Source organism: Mustela lutreola, chromosome 2 (genome assembly GCF_030435805.1).
Source record: "Mustela lutreola isolate mMusLut2 chromosome 2, mMusLut2.pri, whole genome shotgun sequence".
Lineage (NCBI taxonomy): Eukaryota > Metazoa > Chordata > Mammalia > Carnivora > Mustelidae > Mustela > Mustela lutreola.
The window spans coordinates 79,626,516-79,647,500 of NC_081291.1; the positions used below are offsets into that span (position 1 = coordinate 79,626,516).

The window sequence follows — 20,985 nt, forward strand, 5'->3', positions numbered from 1 at the left end:
ATGTGGATAACAGTATATTCATCATAAAATTTCATGAGTATTAAATGAAATAATAGATGGCAGTTTTCTTGCCTATTAAGCACACAATAAATATTATTCTACTTGAGTTCAGTACTTTTTCTGCATATTAAGTAATTTAAAAAATATTTTGAAAACAGAAACAAGAGTAAAAAAGTCTCTATGCTAAAAATGACTACAAAAATTATCTGGTCCAATAATTTTTCCAATGTTATTTTAGAATATGCCTAAGGAGATTTAAAAAAATAAAAATTTTAAGTAATCTCTATGCCCAGCCTGGGGCTTGAACTTATAACCCCAAGATCAAGAGCTGCATTCTCTACTGACTGAGCCAACCAGGCACCCAGAATTTGCCTGAAAAATTTTTTATAATGCTTTTATAAATATTATAATTTATAAAATGCTATACCACCATTTTCTTTTTGGAAACTGTACCATCAAAAAGAATACAGGTTTTTATTGCATAATTCCATATTTACCACTTGCATATAATCATCAGATACGTAATTCACTTTATACAGAAATGTAAATCTATGTAACACTTTTTTTAGTTCATTCAGAGAATGAAACCATCTATATATTTAAAGCTCTTTTCAAATTCCACCTTATTCCTAGAATCCTCAAATTAATATAAGCCATCTGTTCCCATTACACTTACTATTTTCTTTTAATCATTTACTACATTCTGACTTGTATTATAGATATTTGTATTCATAACTGCCCCCACCCATAAAATGAAAGGTCCTGAAGACAGAGGCAATAAACAGCATTTCATCTGTGTGTCCTCCACAGTACCCATTTGTCTAATCTCATTGTGTATAATGTAAGCAATCAGAAAGTGGTTGTTAAATTGCATGTTGTTCTGGACACTGATTTGATATAAAAGCCATCAAACAATATAATCAAACAAAAATCTATTATTTTAAATCTACTTTTATGCACAGAATATTTATATTTTATTCATTAATAGAAAAAGAGATGAAAATATAGGTAGATACAATTCAAAAAACATGAGAAACTATAAACTAAGAATATCTAAGCTAGTGTCTGCAAATCTAAGATCTTCCTACAACTCAAATGTTATAATGATGCTAAATAAAAAGTTAGTGAAAAATACCCTAGAAGCTGATATGGCACTAAATGATGATGTTAAGGAAATTTCTTGAGAAAAACCAATACTGTACACAGCTAAAGTAAACTTTGGTGAGTTTAGGGAACTAAACACTTTCTTAAAAATCTGTGTTGGAGATTCTTTGAGATTTATCAGTAAATACGTGCCATCTAGTGGTAATACAACTAAACATCTTCAAAGAAAAAAAATTAAGACTATAAAGAATTTTGAATTCCAGAATTAGGCTCAGCTATGCATTATATTTTACAACTAAAGAAATGATAGGTGCATATCCTAAAGTGTAGACTGTGCCTCCCTACCCATTCCTGGTAATGTTTCTACCACAGGTGTCCATTATTACCAATTTCTTTCATAGTCTTTCAGAGATATCGTATGCATCTACAAACATATCATTTATATAAATATAACTCATTTTACAGAGTGTTGTGAATAGTTATATATACTTTTGAGTTCTTCAATTTGTCTTGCAGATCACTTCATTTATTGATTGATTCAACATATTCTAAATCGTTGGGACCTATCATTGAAGAAAATGGATAAAGCTGACATTCATTCTAGGCATTAAAACAGACCACCTATAATAAGCATAACAAATCAATAAAGCTTACAGTATGGTGAAAGAAGTTATAAATTCTATGTAATAAATAAAAGTTAAGGCAATAAAGTAGTCAGGGTAATTCTCATTGGAAAGGTAACACTGAGCAAAGATGGGAAAGAAGTCAGGGAGTTAGCCACATAAATATTCCAAGAAAGAGTACTCCGAGCAGAGGGAAAAAATACTCTAAGGTGAGAGAATACAAGTGTATTCAAAAAGCTTTGAAGAGGGGGGAGGAGTCAAGATGGCGGAGAAGTAACAGGCTGAGACTATTTCAGCTAGCAGGAGATCAGCTAGATAGCTTATCTAAAGACTGCAAACACCTACAAATCCATGGGCAAATCGAAGAGAAGAAGAACAGCAATTCTGGAAACAGAAAAACAACCACTTTCTGAAAGGTAGGACTGGCGGAGACGTGAATCCAAAGCGACAGGAAGATAGACCCCAGGGGGAGGGCCTGGCTCCCGGCAAGCAGCGGAGCACGGAGCACAAAATCGGGACTTTTAAAAGTCTGTTCCACTGAGGGACATTGCTCCAGAGGCTAAACCGGGGCGAAGCCCACGCGGGGTGCGTGGCCTCAGGTCCCGCAGGGTCACAGAAGGATCGGGAGTGTCTGAGTGTCACAGAGCTTGCGGCTATTGGAACGGGAAAACCGGCTACAGAGACAGAGCCGACAGTAAGCTCACAGCTCGGTGTTACCTTGAACCAGCCACAGGCTCGGTGAGCCCGGAGCGCGGACGGAGGTCAAGCAGACGGGAGTAACTGGGCGCTGTTCTCTGAGGGCGCACTGAGGAGTGGGGCTCCGGGCTCTCGGCTCCTCCGGCCGGAGACCAGGAGGCCGCCATTTGTATTCCCGTCCTCCAGAACTCTACGGAAAGCGATCAGGGAACAAAAGCTCCTGAAAGCAAACCCAAGCGGATTACTCAGCCCAGCACCTGGTAAGGGTGGTGCAATTCCACCTGGGGCAAAGACACTTGAGAATCACTACACCAGGTCCCTCCCCCAGAAGATCAACAAGAAATCCAGCCAAGACCAAGTTCACCTACCAAGGAGTGCCATTTCAATACCAAGGAGAGCAGCAGAATTCCAGAGGAGGAGAAAGCAAAGCACGGAACTCATGGCTTTCTCCCTGTGATTTTTTTTTAGTCTTGCAGTTAATTTTTTTCTTTTTCATTTTTTTTTCTTTTTTCTCACCTTCCGGTAAATTTTTTTTTAATTTAACGTTTTAATTTAATGTTTTTTAACTAGTTTATCTAATATACATATTTTTTCTTTTTTATATTTTTCTTTATTTGTTTTCTTTTTTAAAAAATTCTTTTCTTTTTTTTTTCTCTTCTTTTTTCTTTCTTCTTTTTTGAACCTCTTTTTATCCCCTTTCTCCCCCCTCACGATTTGGGATCTCTTCTGATTTGGTTAAAGCATATTTTCCTGGGGTTGTTGCCACCCTTTTAGTATTTTACTTGCTCCTTCATATACCCTTATCTAGACAAAATGACAAGACGGAAAAATTCACCACAAATAAAAGAACAAGAGGGAGTACCGAAGGCTAGGGACCTAATCAATACAGACATAGGTAATATATCAGATCTAGAGTTCAGAATGACAATTCTCAAGGTTCTAGCCGGGCTCGAAAAAGGCATGGAAGATATTAGAAAAACCCTCTCGAGATATATAAAAGCCCTTTCTGGAGAAATAAAAGAACTAAAATCTAACCAAGCTGAAATCAAAAAAGCTATTAATGAGGTGAAAACAAAAATGGAGGCTCTCACTGCTAGGATAAATGAGGCAGAAGAAAGAATTAGTGATATAGAAGACCAAATGACAGAGAATAAAGAAGCTGAGCAAAAGAGGGACAAACAGCTACTAGACCATGAGGGGAGAATTCGAGAGATAAGTGACACCATAAGACGAAACAACATTAGAATAATTGGGATTCCAGAAGAAGAAGAAAGAGAGAGGGGAGCAGAAGGTATACTGGAGAGAATTATTGGGGAGAATTTCCCCAATATGTTAAAGGGAACGAGCATCAAAATTCAGGAGGTTCAGAGAACACCCCTCAAAATCAATAAGAATAGGCCCACACCCCGTCACCTAATAGTAAAATTCACAAGTCTCAGTGACAAAGAGAAAATCCTGAAAGCAGCCCGGAAAAGAAGTCTGTAACATACAATGGTAAAAATATTAGATTGGCAGCTGACTTATCCACAGAGACCTGGCAGGCCAGAAAGAGCTGGCATGATATTTTCAGAGCACTAAACGAGAAAAACATGCAGCCCAGAATACTATATCCAGCTAGGCTATCATTGAAAATAGAAGGAGAGATTAAAAGCTTCCAGGACAAACAAAAACTGAAAGAATTAGCAAACACCAAACCAGCTCTACAGGAAATCTTGAAAGGGGTCCTCTAAGCAAAGAGAGAGCCTACAAGTGGTAGATCAGAAAGGAACAGAGACCATATACAGTAACAGTCACCTTACAGGCAATACAATGGCACTAAATTCATATCTCTCAATAGTTACCCTGAATGTGAATGGGCTAAATGCCCCTGTCAAAAGACACAGGGTATCAGAATGGATAAAAAAACAAAACCCATCTATATGTTGCCTCCAAGAAACTCATTTTAAGCCCGAAGACACCTCCAGATTTAAAGTGAGAGGGTGGAAAAGAATTTACCATGCTAATGGACATCAGAAGAAAGCAGGAGTGGCAATCCTTATATCAGATCAATTAGATTTTAAGCCAAAGACTATAATAAGAGATGAGGAAAGACACTATATCATACTCAAAGGGTCTGTCCAACAAGAAGATTTAACAATTTTAAATATCTATGCCCCCAACGTGGGAGCAGCCAACTAGATAAACCAATTAATAACCAAATCAAAGAAACACATCAACAATAATACAATAATAGTAGGGGACTTTAACACTCCCCTCACTGAAATGGACAGATCATCCAAGCAAAAGATCAGCAAGGAAATAAAGGCCTTAAACGACACACTGGACCAGATGGACATCACAGATATATTCAGAACATTTCATCCCAAAGCAACAGAATACACATTCTTCTCTAGTGCACATGGAACATTCTCCAGAATAGATCACATCCTCAGTCCTAAATCAGGACTCAATCGGTATCAAAAGATTGGGATCATTCCCTGCATATTTTCAGACCACAATGCTCTAAAGCTAGAACCCAACCACAAAAGAAAGTTTGGAAAGAACCCAAATACATGGAGACTAAACAGCATCCTTCTAAAGAATGAATGGGTCAACTGGGAAATTAAAGAAGAATTGAAAAAAATCATGGAAACAAATGATAATGAAAATACAACGGTTCAAAATCTGTGGGACACAACAAAGGCAGTCCTGAGAGGAAAATATATAGCGGTACAAGCCTTTCTCAAGAAACAAGAAAGGTCTCAGGTACACAACCTAACCCTACACCTAAAGGAGCTGGAGAAAGAACAAGAAAGAAACCCTAAGCCCAGCAGGAGAAGAGAAATCATAAAGATCAGAGCAGAAATCAATGAAATAGAAACCAAAAAATTAATAGAACAAATCAATGAACTAGGAGCTGGTTCTTTGAAAGAATTAATAAAATTGATAAACCCCTGGCTCGACTTATCAAAAAGAAAAGAGAAAGGACCCAAATAAATAAAATCATGAATGAAAGAGGAGAGATCACAACTAACATCAAAGAAATACAAACTATTTTAAGAACATACTATGAGCAACTCTACGCCAACAAATTTGACAATCTGGAAGAAATGGATGCATTCCTAGAAACATATAAACTACCCCAACTGAACCAGGAAGAAATAGAAAGCCTGAACAGACCCATAACCAGTAAGGAGATTGAAACAGTCATTAAAAATCTCCAAACAAACAAAAGCCCAGGGCCAGACGGCTTCCCAGGGGAATTCTACCAAACATTTAAAGAAGAACTAATTCCTATTCTCCTGAAACTGTTCCAAAAAATAGAAATGGAAGGAAAACTTCCAAACTCATTTTATGAGGCCAGCATCACCTTGATCCCAAAACCAGACAAGGATCCCATCAAAAAAGAGAGCTATAGACCAATATCCTTGATGAACACAGATGCAAAAATTCTCACCAAAATACTAGCCAATAGGATTCAACAGTACATTAAAAGGATTATTCACCACGACCAAGTGGGATTTATTCCAGGGCTGCAAGGTTGGTTCAACATCCGCAAATCAGTCAATGTGATACAACACATCAATAAAAGAAAGAACAAGAACCATATGATACTCTCAATTGATGCTGAAAAAGCATTTGACAAAGTACAGCATCCCTTCCTGATCAAAACTCTTCAAAGTGTAGGGATAGAGGGCACATACCTCAATATCATCAAAGCCATCTATGAAAAACCCTCCGCAAATATCATTCTCAATGGAGAAAAACTGAAAGCTTTTCTGCTAAGGTCCAGAACACGGCAGGGATGTCCATTATCACCACTGTTATTCAACATAGTACTAGAGGTCCTAGCCTCAGCAATCAGACAACAAAAGGAAATTAAAGGCATCCAAATCGGCAAAGAAGAAGTCAAATTATCACTCTTCGCAGATGATATGATACTATATGTGGAAAACCCAAAAGACTCCACTCCAAAACTGCTAGAACTTGTACAGGAATTTAGTAAAGTGTCAGGATATAAAAGCTATGCACAGAAATCAGTTGCATTTCTCTACACCAACAACAAGACAGAAGAAAGAGAAATTAAGGAGTCAATCCCATTTACAATTGCACCCCAAATAAGATACCTAGGAATAAACCTAACCAAAGAAGCACAGAATCTATACTCAGAAAACTATAAAGTACTCATGAAAGAAATTGAGGAAGACACAAAGAAATGGAAAAATGTTCCATGCTCCTGGATTGGAAGAATAAATATTGTGAAAATGTCTATGCTACCTAAAGCAATCTACACATTTAATGCAATTCCTATCAAAGTACCATCCATCTTTTTCAAAGAAATGGAACAAATAATTCTAAAATTTATATGGAACCAGAAAAGACCTCGAATAGCCAAAGGGATATTGAAAAAGAAAGCCAACGTTGGTGGCATCACAATTCCGGACTTCAAGCTCTATTACAAAGCTGTCATCATCAAGACAGCATGGTACTGGCACAAAAACAGACACATGGATCAATGGAACAGAATAGAGAGCCCAGAAATAGACCCTCAACTCTATGGTCAACTAATCTTCGACAAAGCAGGAAAGAGTGTCCAATGGAAAAAAGACAGCCCCTTCAATAAATGGTGCTGGGAAAATTGGACAGCCACATGCAGAAAAATGAAATTGGACCATTTCCTTACACCACACACAAAAATAGACTCAAAATGGATGAAGGACCTCAATGTACGAAAGGAATCCATCAAAATCCTTGAGGAGAACACGGGCAGCAACCTCTTCGACCTCTGCCGCAGCAACATCTTCCTAGGAACAACGCAAAAGGCAAGGGAAGCAAGGGAAAAAATGAACTACTGGGATTTCATCAAGATCAAAAGCTTTTGCACAGCAAAGGAAACAGTTAACAAAATCAAAAGACAACTGACAGAATGGGAGAAGATATTTGCAAACGACATATCAGATAAAGGACTAGTGTCCAGAATCTATAAAGAACTTAGCAAACTCAACACCCAAAGAACAAATAATCCAATCAAGAAATGGGCAGAAGACATGAACAGACATTTCTGCAAAGAAGACATCCAGATGGCCAACAGACACATGAAAAAGTGCTCCATATCACTTGGCATCAGGGAAATACAAATCAAAACCACAATGAGATATCACCTCACACCAGTCAGAATGGCTAAAATCAACAAGTCAGGAAATGACAGATGCTGGCGAGGATGCGGAGAAAGGGGAACCCTCCTACACTGTTGGTGGGAATGCAAGCTGGTGCAGCCACTCTGGAAAACAGCATGGAGGTTCCTCAAAATGTTGAAAATAGAACTGCCCTATGACCCAGCAATTGCACTATTGGGTATTTACCCTAAAGATACAAATGTAGTGATCCAAAGGGACACATGCACCCGAATGTTTATAGCAGCAATGTCCACAATAGCCAAACTATGGAAAGAACCTAGATGTCCATCAACAGATGAATGGATCAAGAAGATGTGGTATATATACACAATGGAATACTATGCAGCCATCAAAAGAAATGAAATCTTGCCATTTGCGACAACATGGATGGAACTATAGCGTATCATGTTTAGGGAAATAAGTCAAGCAGAGAAAGACAACTATCATATGATCTCCCTGATATGAGGAAGTGGTGATGCAACATGGGGGCTTATGTGGGTAGAAGAAGAATCAATGAAAGAAGATGGGATTGGGAGGGAGACAAACCATAAGTGACTCTTAATGTCACAAAACAAACTGAGGGTTGCTGGGGGGAGGGAGGTTGGGAGAAGGGGGTGGGATTATGGACATTGGGGAGGGTATGTGCTTTGGTGAGTGCTGTGAAGTGTGTAAACCTGGTGATTCACAGACCTGTACCCCTGGGGATAAAAATATATGTTTATAAAAAATAAAAAAATTAAAAAAAAACTATAAAAAAAAATAAAGAAAATAATGAAAAAAAAAAAAAAAAAGCTTTGAAGAAGCCAACCTGGCTGACACTAAATGAAGAAGGAGAGTGACAGGAAATGAGGTCACAAAATTAACAGAGGTCAGATCATGGAGGTTCTTTCAGGCCAGTGTAGGGAACTTGTCTTTTATTTTAAAGAAAATGGGAGCCTCATTCCACAGTTCTGAGCTTGAATAACATTTGATTTGATTCAAATTTTTTTTTTTTAAGCTTTAAAGTTTTGGCTTTGCTTTTTTTTTTTTTTTTTTTAAGATAAAGGTTTGGCTTTTTTTTTTTTTTTTTTAAAGATTTTATTTATTTATTTGACAGACAGAGATCACAGGTAGGCAGAGAGGCCAGCAGAGAGAGAGGAAGGAAAGCAGGCTCCCTGCTGAGCAGAGAGCCTGATGCAGGGCTCCATCCCAGGACCCTGGGATCAGGACCTGAGTTGAAGGCAGAGGCTTAACCCACTGAGCCACCCAGGTGCCCCGATTCAATGTTTTAAAACAATTTCTGATTGTTTTGACCAGAATAGACAATACAGGGGCACGTAGATATAAGATGACCAGCTACTGCAATAATCCAGGCAAGAAACGAAGGTGGTGTAGACCAGGGTAGTGGCAGTTGCCATGGTGTAAAGTGGTAGGATTCTGGACATAATTTGAAGGTAGAGCAAAAGGAATTTTTGTCTAGCTGGAAACTGGTTGTAAGGGAAAGAGAAGATGACTCCTAAGGCTTTTGGACTGAGCTAGTAGAAGGGTGAAATTTGCTGTCTACTGAGAAGATGGCTGTCAAGAGTTCAGATTTATTGAGTATGAGATATCTATTGCCACATCCAAGTAGAGATCCCAAGAGGAGGATGGTAAGGGAATTTAGCAAATAGAAAAGAACTGTAGATAACATTTAGGAATTGTTCACATGCACATGGTATTTAAAGCCAAGGAACTGGAAGAGGTAACCAAAGGAATGAGGAAATAATATGTATGTATACCCACATATATGCTATGTATATATCATTATTTATTTGACAGATGCCCTAATAATGAACATTTTAGTTATCTCTAATACCATGCAATTTGAAACAATGCTGTAATAAAAAAATTTGTCCATAGGTCACTTTGCCCATGTGAAAGAGTACTGAAGAGTAACTTCCGATGTTGAATTACTAGGTTTGAAGTATGTCTATTTTAAATTTTAGAAGTTACTCTGAATTCACTCTTGAATGAGGTGCTCACAATTTTTAATACCATAAACAGTATGTATCCTCACATCCTGGAGAACACTTCTGTTACCAAACTTTTAGATCTCTGTCAGTATTTTAAGGGAAATATGGTATTTCTTTTTTCATTATCATTTTCATTTCTTAAATTTTGTAACTATGAGAAATTTTAAATACTTTTGCAGCTTTGAGATATAATTTACATATAACTATAAATTTAACATATAACTGTAAATTTAAGAGCACAACATGATTGGATACATGTATATCTTGTAAAATCATTACCACAAATAGGGTTAGCTATTACCTTCATAAACTCACATAACTTTTGTGAGTGTGTATGTAGTAAGAACATTTAAGATCTATTTTTTTTTGGTAAGTCTATAATATAGTATTATTAACTTTAGTCTCCATGTTGTACATTCGATCCTGGAACTTATCCATCAATTTTCCACATTTTTAAAAGTCACTTTCTTTTCTACAGAATGATTGTTCAAGTCTTGTGTTCCTATTATATTGGTCTTTATCTTAATGGTTTGTAAGAGATTTTTATAAATTAAAAAAGTAATCCTTTGTTACATGTATTGCAAATATCTTCTCCTGTTGATAATTTATCTTTTAGATATTTGCATTGTCATTTTTGTTCATTTAAATCTTTCATCCTTCCAGCAGTAATTTGAGTGCAAGGTATGAACTATACTTCTACTTTATTTTTTTCCCAATAGCTAGCCATTTGTACTCACAGAATTTATTAAATAATACAACTTTAATGATTTGAGTATAACCTTACCTACCAGCTATATTTCCAAGAACTCTGGAGTCTGTTTTTGAACCTTATATTGTTCTATTTGTCTGTTGAATCACTGTTAGTACCAAACTACTTTAATTACTTGAGTTTTATTTTAATTTTACATTTTATAGGCCTAACTCCCTCTCCTATATTTAATTTTCCTATACATTTTAGTACTCATCTTAAGTTCTTTTTAAAAAATTGGATTGCTTTGGTGAGTGCTGTGAAGTGTGTAAACCTGGTGATTCACAGACCTGGGGATAAAAATATATGTATATAAAAAATATATGTTTATAAAAAATAAAAAATTAAAAAAAAAAAATTGGATTGCTTTAAAATTAATTTAGGGAAAATTGATATCTTTCCGTATTTAATTTTCTAAACCAAGATGAGGATTTTACCTTTCCATTTACTTAGGTTTTATTTTCTGTCTCTTAGTAGCAAAGTTTTATTTATACAGCACTTACATATGCTTCTTAAGCTTATTCCAGTGTATCAGGTATGTTTTGTTGCTATTATAAGTGGGAACTTTTAATCCCTTTATATTTTCACTCTGGTTACTCTGTACAGTAATTTTAAAACTGCCATATAATTGAATTTTCTTATTGCTTATAATGGTTTTTTATTTGAGTTCCATGGGTTTTCCAGGTAAACAGTCATCTACTAAAAAAGGTAACTTTGCTCTTTTTCTTTCCTGTATGTGTACTTTTGCTTCTTTCTTTAGTTATCTGTATTGGCCAATTATACCAAGACAATTACATAATAATAGTAATCTTATATACTTTTGAAAACCCAAATTTCCTACCTGAATAAGCAATGTCTTCTCTAATTAAAATAAAACTTTCAATTGAATGAGTTTGCATATTTTTCAAGACATGCTGAAGTGATTCACAGTTACTTAAATGGAATCCTTCTGCAGAAGCTACCAAAAAAAATGGTTATTTGTAATCATCTTCATAAACTAAGCTTTTAAGACATTATCATAATCTTTCAACTGGAATATGCTAAGGAAAGGCTTCTGGATTGACAAGAAAGAAATAAAGACTCAGCATTTTACCAAATATAACACATTTATTCCATATACTAATTACTAGGGCAAAGTTTGTGAAGGATGAATGAACATCATGCTTGAATGAATTATAGTAATAACATTGTGATTAGGTCGAATTTTAAAACACTATAGTATTTAATGAGATAAATGTTCAACTTGAAGTTACATTTTGGACAAAATTCAGCAAAGGAAATAATGCTGTCTTGAATTAAGTCCAAACTAAGGCAAAAACTATTGTTCCCTGCCCCCAACCTTTTCTTAAGAAATAAAAATTTGTTTCATCGATTCTTCTTCTACCCACTTAAGCCCCCATGTTGCAACAAACCATAAGTGACCCTTAATCTCACAAAACAAACTGAGGGTTGCTGGGGGGAGGGAGGTTGGGAGAAGGGGGTGGGATTATGGACATTGGGGAGGGTATGTGTTTTGGTGAGTGCTGTGAAGTGTGTAAGCCTGGTGATTCACAGACCTGTACCCCTGGGGATAAAAATATATGTTTATAAAACATAAAAAATTAAAAAAAATTTGCTTTTAATAAAATTACCTTTTAAAAGCATGAAAACTTTTACATTTCATCCAAAAGTCAAGTAAGATAATTAACTTTAGATTTAACAAAGAATTGTTCAAAACCAAATGGGCACTGAAAATAGGATTCAAACTCCAGCAGAAAATAATTGCCATTCAAACTCACTCTATCGACTGGAATCTAGAGGTTTCTTAACCCTTGCCTGAAATCTACTGCAGCTCTTGTGACTTTTCTGATAACCAGTAATAGAATGTCCCAGAGTTACTTAGTCCCCTGAATTTCAAAAACTAAAATGTCTACTCGCACGTTAAGAGATAAAATTCTACACTCTAGTTTAAGTTAGAACTTCTGTCCTCCACTTGCTAGGAGCATACTTCAGGCAGAAGTAGTCTTCTTTTCCTCCATGTGCTTCTCTGTCTCTCCCCACATCTTCTGGGTTCTCTGGGATTGAAAAGATTGGTGTGGAGAATGGAAAAGAAATTGCAAAAAAAAAAACAACCCAAAAAACCACATTTTTGACTGCTACCACAACAATTTGGGGTTGGTGCTTCCTGGTTTTTAAAGTGTTTTTTATTATGGGGTGCCTTGTGGGTTTTTGGAGAACATTTTCACCAACTAGGAACAACTCCCCTAATAGAGGAGGTCTTTTTTTAGCTGGTTGCTTTTAATCCCCCACCCTATTATCATTTTTCTGCATTGTTCTGCCTAGATTGCCAAGGAGCAGAGAGCCATCTTGGTGGTGGAACCCTTCTATCACTCCGATGCTTTTCCCCACATTGTCTATGTCGTCGATACCCCAAACCATGGGAATGCTGACCATTCTCAGTGTCTCTAGCCCTTTCCACTCTGCTGCCAGACCTGATACCAGATATTCTCACTCTGTAGATTCTTTAGAGGAAAGCTGGCTGCCAGTATGCTGTGTTGCTCAAGCTCCAGAGTACACACACTGAGCTCTCAAAAAATCCCTCATACAGGAAAATCAACATCTTTCCCTTTCCCAAGATGGAGCATGAGGAGGTGCAGGGAAAATGCCACAGAATATCATTATTTTCTCCAAAGAAATTTCTGTATGTTTGACCTTTTATATCCTTGCATAAATTGGATGAAGGGCTGCCGAGTCAGTTTTGGCCCCTTCTTTGCAACGTGTAAATAATTATTTGTCTTCACCTTTTACAGTCTTAAAGATGTGTCTTTCACTAAAACCTGGACATATCTAATAATGGTAGAGCTTTCAAATTATCTCCCACCCCAAAACAAAACAAAACACGAAAAGTTTTCAAACATACTTAAGAAGAAAGTTTTAAAGGCAGCTCTTCAGCAAATTTTCAAGGTGCTACAAGCTTATAAAGTCAAGGATAAAGATCAATGACTTTGCAAGAAATCATAGAAAGAGCTGGACATCTTCAAATTCAAGTAAATTCTATGATCCCAAGAAGGAATAATACCATGCCCTTTGTTATGTTTATAATACTCTGGCAACTTGAGTTTTCTCAATCAATTTATTAAATTTAGGGTAGAGTGGGAAATAAGTAATCATCATAGAAAGAGAAGGAAGACAGTCTAAAAATTTGTGTGAATTTATGAATGTAAATAAGATGATTCTTGATAGATGTATTCTTGGTAGATGAATAAGCATGTAAATTATTTGGAGTAAAGATGAGGTTTGAGACTACTAACAGATGGTTAGAGAGGGAGGATAGTACCCTATGTTTGAGAAAATTCTTAGCTGTGTCCAAAATTAAAAAGTTTGTAAACTACTGTCCTATATGATCTTGTTTCAATTTGAGTATTACTGGCTGACTGAAAGGACTTAGTATCATTTTTACATTTTCCAAGATTTGAGGAAGAAATTGAATGTCCCATTTTATTGAATAATGTTTGTGCTATTACCACACACTAACATGGAGTGGTAAAGTCAAGAAAAATAATACATGTGTTTATCCACCCAGTAAGGCCAGAGGAACAAAATCTGCAATCCATCAGAAATTCACATCTTTTGTTGCTTTATATTTTAAGATTGCTTCTTCACCTCAGAGTTTACAATAACCCGAAGTTGTAGCAGGATAAAATTTTTTTTTTCAAGATTTTATTTATTTATTTGACAGAGAGAGAGAGAGAGGTCACAAGCAGGCACAGAGAGAGGCGGGGGTGGGGGTGGTGGCGGGGAGCAAGCTCCCTGCTGAGCAGAGAGCCTGATGCAGGGATCAATCCCAGGACCCTGAGATTATGACCTGGGTCGAAGGTAGAGGTTTAACCCACTGAACCACCCAGGTACCCCTAAATCTTATGCTTCAAACTGGAATGTGTAAGCAGTGTCCCATTACTGATTTCTGCTAAATAAAATACAATGTAACAGCCTGCATCCAAAAAGGATAGGAAAATTGATCTCAGTCATTTGGGGGCTCACCTCTTACTTTGCCTAGGTTCATATAAATTGTAATAAAATTAACAAGGCCCGTGAAGACAGATCATTACTCTACAACCCATAGTGGTTACATGAATAGCAACATCTTTGTTTCAGTCCCTTGAAGTCAGGCAGTCTAAAGCTTATGGGCCACACCTAAACAAAAGAAGTTTTTTGGAAGTTGGGAACCTTAATGGCATGAGTTCAACCTCCCTGGGTGAACCCTGGTGCTATTCTTTTGTGAGGAGCCACTTGTCAGGGCACTGACAGACTTTTGAACTCTTCCAAGTCTAAAAGGATCTCTTCCCTGCTCAGCTGCTCAGCTGCTCCTGCCTGTCCCTCTCAGAGGCACTGACTTCTCTGTTCCCAGTCCACCCTTCCCACCCTTCAGGAACTCAGGTGGGGAAGACAGGCAAGCTCTGCTTTTGACCTTCACAAGAGAAAACTCCCCTGACACATGGGAACATAAGGGGCCTAACTACTTTTTGGAACAAACGAAAGGGGAAAACACCATCAAAGTAAATATCATCAAACAACCATTCGTGTTTGGTGGGCTGGGGACAAGCATTTCTTGGTTAAGGGACTTTGAATATTAGAATAGATAGGTAGGTGGTAGTCTTTCCTCCTCTCTCCTTGGCACCTTACTTCCTTACTCCACCTATGATTTTTCCTTAATTTCCCCCCATAGTACTCCTTGACAGCTAACATACCTATATCTTTGTTATTATTTGTTTGTTTACTATGGGTCTTAACCTACTAATTTAAGTCTTATGAGGGCATTTGAATTTTGTTTGTTTTGTGCACATCTGAGCCTAGAAGAGTTGTAAATAATAGAAGCTCAGTAAATATTTATTACTATAAATAAACATCTTTTTGTTCAGGGTGGCACTGACAAAAACCAGTCAAAACTGGAGATGAAAATGAAAGCTACTGCATTTTTAATCCTGAATTATGTGATTAACCCTTGAAGAGTAAAAGAAAAATTTATAAGGATGAGGAGTATTAGGCATTATGATATGGTAATATTACTTCTAAGATAACATAGAACTTTTCAGTTCTTGTATAGAAATCAGATCTGTAAAATACTTCATGGGCCACTGATTTGTTCCATGATATTAGTAAGTATATTTTTTTCTTAGAAAAAAAAATGCATCTAATTTCAAGTACTTTAAATACTACGTAAAAAAATAGTACCTATTGAAACTAGAGTAGTTCAATCAAATGCTTTTTTATGTAACCTATTTGGGAGATGGTAGAGCCTCACTACAGTCCTGTAGGTACAATAGCAGTATCTATAATCCAAAATTATCATTTTGGTTACATCGGTATTAAAGTTAACTGCAAAAAAGTACTTAAAATTTAGAAAATTTATCTTTTAGAACACAATGTTGAACATATATTAAAGAGCTGAAAAACAAGAATCATAGGTACTTAGCCTGCTTTACTGAGCTTCATAAATTCATTGAAATGACTTCAAATATTGACCATTACTTTAAGTTATTTCTTACATAATATGCCGTTAGAAACATGAGACTATAATTCATAGATTTCATAATCTAAAAATATATGAAAGAATTTTCCTTTTAAATGCATCTCTACTGAATGTTTGAGGTACTCTGCCTGGTGATTTACGTTAATTGTTGCTATTTATACATTCAGACTTGCCATGTAGGTCGCTGACTCTAACCATGCATTGCCCTGATGCATCGTTCTATTTACTATCACACCAAAGCTATCGCTCTTCTCCTCTCTTGGGCAGATTGTTTTCACTTAAAGCAATTCGGTAGAAAGTTAATCACAGGATATCTTGTCCTCCTTAAATTGGATTTCTGCAACATCAACCAGTAATCTAGACAGTAAGAACATTCCCGTTCCTTTGATGCACGCTAGAAGATAGTCATATCACACTCGTTTGCATCATACACTTCTTGGTTTCCTTCCTCTTACCCTTCATCTTTAACATAGACTTATATAATCTTCATATAGTGAACTCTGGATTATTTAGATAGTTTATTTCAATTGTTGAACACTTGAAGGAACTATTGCTTTCAAAATCTTACTAACCTATTGTTTACTCTACGTTTCCTTTGCACATAAATAGGAATTTTGCTTACTCTAACTCAGCAGGACTTTAAGATCAAAATAACTTATGTCCACTCTCCACACTACTGGAAAGTGTGAACTACCTAAATTGACAAAAAAAAAAAAAAAAAAAAGTGTTCTAGTTTTGCTTAGTCTGATCCTTTACAAGATCTCAGAGATTATAGATTATGTCTGAGAGATAATACTAAGACACTGAGAATGCAATGAGTACCAGCGGAGAAATTAGGAAGAAAGAGTAAGAAAATCTGAGAGTCCAATTACAGTGTGATTCCATTACTTGGCTTGAAATATTGGGAATTACCAAAACAGGAACTGAGCATTCCTTGTGAAGGTGGGTGTAGAGGGCAGAGGAGAAAGCCAAGCAGTTTAAAGCAGTACCAGCAGAAAATCAGAAAAATCACAGGATACCAGATGATGCACTTTTTATTAACTTAGATTTTGATATATATTTACTAAGTAATCTGAAGATCTATAACTGCTACATGCTGTGGTGGTGGTGGTGGTGGTGGTGGTGGTTTTTAAAAAGAAGTTCCAGTCTGACACTTTAGTGTGGTCTATTGTTTTTACTGACATTCTTCTGAAAACAATTTTTATACAACCAATATATTGGTCACTTAGTGTGATGGACCTGAAACCAGATTTTGAGAGAAGGAGAGAAAAAGAAGAGGGCTCTGGCTGTGACAGCAGGGAAAAAATCAACCGCCACCAAAGAAAGAAACTTTTTAAAGGGACAAGGGAGTCTAACATAATTTTGCTAAAGATTTGTCTGGCTTCATTAGTACCACAAACTTAAATACACGTATATGTTTCACACACATACACACATAACACAACATAATAAAAATAATAAAAAAAATAAAAATTTTCATAAATATTTTCTTTAGCTAATTCCAGAAAACATAAAAAATAAGTATTTATAGTGAGATAATCTGCTACAGACTGGTGTTTGAGATTCACTGAGGAACTACATAGATTCACAGAACATTCCTGAGTATGTAGGTTCAGGAATATATGTATTTTTATACATATATATGCAAATATATATCAGAAATACATACATACAAATATATGTATATATGCAGACATATGTATATATATTTTTTCCTAGTTTTATTGAGAAATAATTAACACACATCACTGTGTAAGCTTAAGGGATACAGCATGATGGTTTGTTCTGCATATATTGTGAAATGATTACCACAAAAGTTTGGCTAATATCCATCTTCTCATATAAATACAATAAAAAGAAAGGAAAGAAGAAAAAACAAAAAAATGGTATTCCTTACGATGAGAACTCTTTGGATTTACTCCCTTAACAACTTTCTTATATATCACATAGGAGTGTTAGCTATAGTCATCATGTCATACCTTATACCCCAGTACTTAATTTACCTTATAGTGGGAAGTATGTACCTTTTGACCACTTTCCTCCAATTCCCCTCCTCCACCCTCTACCTCTGATAACCACAAACCTGACCTCTTTTTCAATGAGTTTGTTGTCATTGTTTCAATTCCACATATAAGTGAGGTCATATGGTATTCATCTTTTTCTGTCTCACTTATTTCACTTAGTATAATGCTTTCAGAGTTTATCCATGTCATCATAAATGGTAGGATTTCCTTACCTTTTTTATGAATAATAAGGAATAGAAATATTTTTAAAGAGCTCTATGATAATGAGCAATTTTAGGAACTGGCAATAGAGCAAAACAAAACAAAACAAAACAAAAGACAAATCCTGGCATTGAGATACCAATGTTTGTATTAATAATAAACAATTACCACTAAGGTTACAAGAGAACAGATACTAGGTTTTAATAGTAGTCATGAAGAGGTCCTAAATCTCTGGCTAAGAATCAATACATGAAGAAGAAAACTTTCACATCTTTGTCCAACTTGGAAAATTCTGGTTTATGGCTAATTAATCAAGTTGGTTGAATTAACAGCAGGAGATCAATAAGAAGGATATTGTGATCTTCTAGTTTATAGATGATAGCTCATTATGAATTTGGTATGCTTATGAAGATTAGAAGCAGAAAGCCCAGCATAAATTTCAAGCAGGTTGACACATAATGTAAAAACCTGGTATTTGTAATCAGAAGACCTAGGCTTGAGTCCCAGTTCTGCTGTTGTGTGTGACCTTAGTCAAGTCACTTAACCTAAGCTTCAACTTTCTTAACAATGAATGAAGATCACATGAGAGAGTGCATGAAAAAGTACTTTGTAAAGTATAAAGCTTTTTTTCAAATGTTCATTATTAATGTCATAACTGATCAGGACATAAATATTTATCATTTGGTTTATGCAATCCAAGATAATGAGATAGGAACCATCCACAGAAGGGAGGAGCTGACTGGGTACATATTTTTTTTTTCACAGGAGTTCTGTGAAAGAGTCTACTATTAATTTTTTAATTTACTAATTATCCAATGCTTGTGCAGTGCCAGGTGTCAAGAACAGCTTTAAGCACCTCACAAACAACTTATTTTAACTTCCTAACAAGCTCATGAGGTAGGTACTGTTGCTATCTTCATTTTACAAATAAGGAAATAGAGGTATTGAGTTTAGAACTTGCCCAGACTCTTATAGTTAGCAAGTGACACAGTTGGAATTCATATACAGGTTATCAAGCTCCAGAATTCGTGGGCTCAACCACTATAATATTTTATTTCACTAAAAGGCAATTCTGTAGGGGTGCCTGGGTGGCTGAGTCAGTTAGTGGTCTGCCCTTGGCTCAGGTCATGATCTCAGGGTCCTGGGATGGAGCCCTGTGGTGGGCCCCCTAATCAGTAGGGTGTCTGCTTCTCCTTCTCCCTCTGCCCCTCTCCCCTCTCATGCTCTCTCTCTCTGATAGAAAAATAAAATCTTTATTAAAAAAAAAAAAAGGCAACTCGGGATGCCTGGGTGGCTCAGTGGGTTAAGCCGCTGCCTTCGGCTCAGGTCATGATCTCAGGGTCCTGGGATCGAGTCCCACATCGGGCTCTCTGCTCAGCGGGGAGCCTGCTTCCCTCTCTCTCTCTGCCTGCCTCTCTGCCTACTTGTGATCTCTGTCTGTCAAATAAATAAATAAAATCTTTAAAAAAAAAAAGGCAACTCTGTTGCCCAAATATCAAAGATGGTATTATGAAGGGTTTTGCAGCTCATATCATAAGAAATAGAAAGTATCAAAAATAACAGAGAACTTCCATCTGGTACTTTCTATATAAGGTCATATTTATACTTCTTTGGAAAATTTCTTCTAGGATTATTAATTAGTCATTGAAAACTTAAATCACCATTGAACATATGGTTAAATATTCAATTTTATGTTACAAGTTTTTTCATAATTTTTAAAAAGAATAAAAAACTTGAATTTATTGTGGCAATTTAAAGAATTTTGCATATTCTGCTTTCAAATTGTAGACTTTTTTTAAAAGATTCATTTATTTGAGAGAGAGAGAGAGCAGGAAGGAAGGGAGAGAGAGAGAACCCCAAGCAGACTCCCTATTGCATGTGGAGCCCAATGTGGGCCTCCATCCCAAGACCCTGAGATCATCACCTTAGAGTGATGACTCACCTAAGAGTCAGACACTCAACCAACTGAGCCACCCAAGTGTTCCTCAAGTTGTAGACTTTTTATTTTGCAGAACTAAGTATATCATTAAGTCTGTAGGAAGAAAGCTATTGTGAACACTGCTACATAAAATGACAGGACTAGTAATGAACTATTAGTAATAAAGTATTACTAATATATTGATGAAACAGAGCACATGAAGCAAAGTGAACACTTGAGTCCATGGGTAATTTTAAGGCCTGTGTTCACCTGAAGTGTGGCTATCTCCCACTGCTCTGGCCAGGCTGTCTGTTACAGCTAGGAATATTCAACAGAACTGGGAGGATAGGTTTAAATCAGCCATGAAAATAAGCATGTGCTTATTTGTTCTGAGCCTTAAAAATGTCAGGATTGGCCTAATGAATTTTAAGCAATAGTACATAGAGTTAGCAAGACCTGGACCTAAAGGAAAGCTCCTTGGCTGATATTTTCTACTCCACATTTACTTGTTTTTTTTTTTTTTTTTCATGGAATATGTGTTTATGGGAAAACAATTGCTGTATTTATTACAGACAATTGCTCAGATTCTGTTTCACAAAAGAATTGTGAGAGAAGGTGGGAATTCTAGAAGAGGATGGTTAAATATGTGATACAGAATCAGTACACATTCTGGGAACTAAACAAAATGGTGAGCAAGTGTTAATTCTGAAATTTATTTCCAAAGTTAGTTTAGTAAGTATTGTTTAGGGTTTAGGGAGAATGGGTTTTGACTGAGTCATGGACTAGTCCTGGCCTTAGGCTATAAGATATGATATAATCAATTAATATGTGAGGGAATTAGAAAGAAATGAAAAAGGAAAGATAGTAGATCAATTGTAGACTTTCAGCTATATGATTATGAGTTTTGGGTTTCACTCTTCACTAATGGAAGAATGTACCAAAAAGTTACTACATTATTTACTAATTTAAGAACCCTAACATAAAAGACTCATCTTAAGGCAGACTTACTCATAGA

At 36.1% G+C, this 20,985-nt stretch overlaps 1 protein-coding gene across 7 annotated transcripts in view; it reads right to left on the bottom strand.

Annotated features, from left to right (window-relative positions):
- Window positions 1-20,985, bottom strand: part of ZCWPW2 (zinc finger CW-type and PWWP domain containing 2) — a 133,005-nt gene that overhangs the window by 51,219 nt on the left and 60,801 nt on the right. The gene's annotated exons all lie outside the window — the stretch shown is intronic.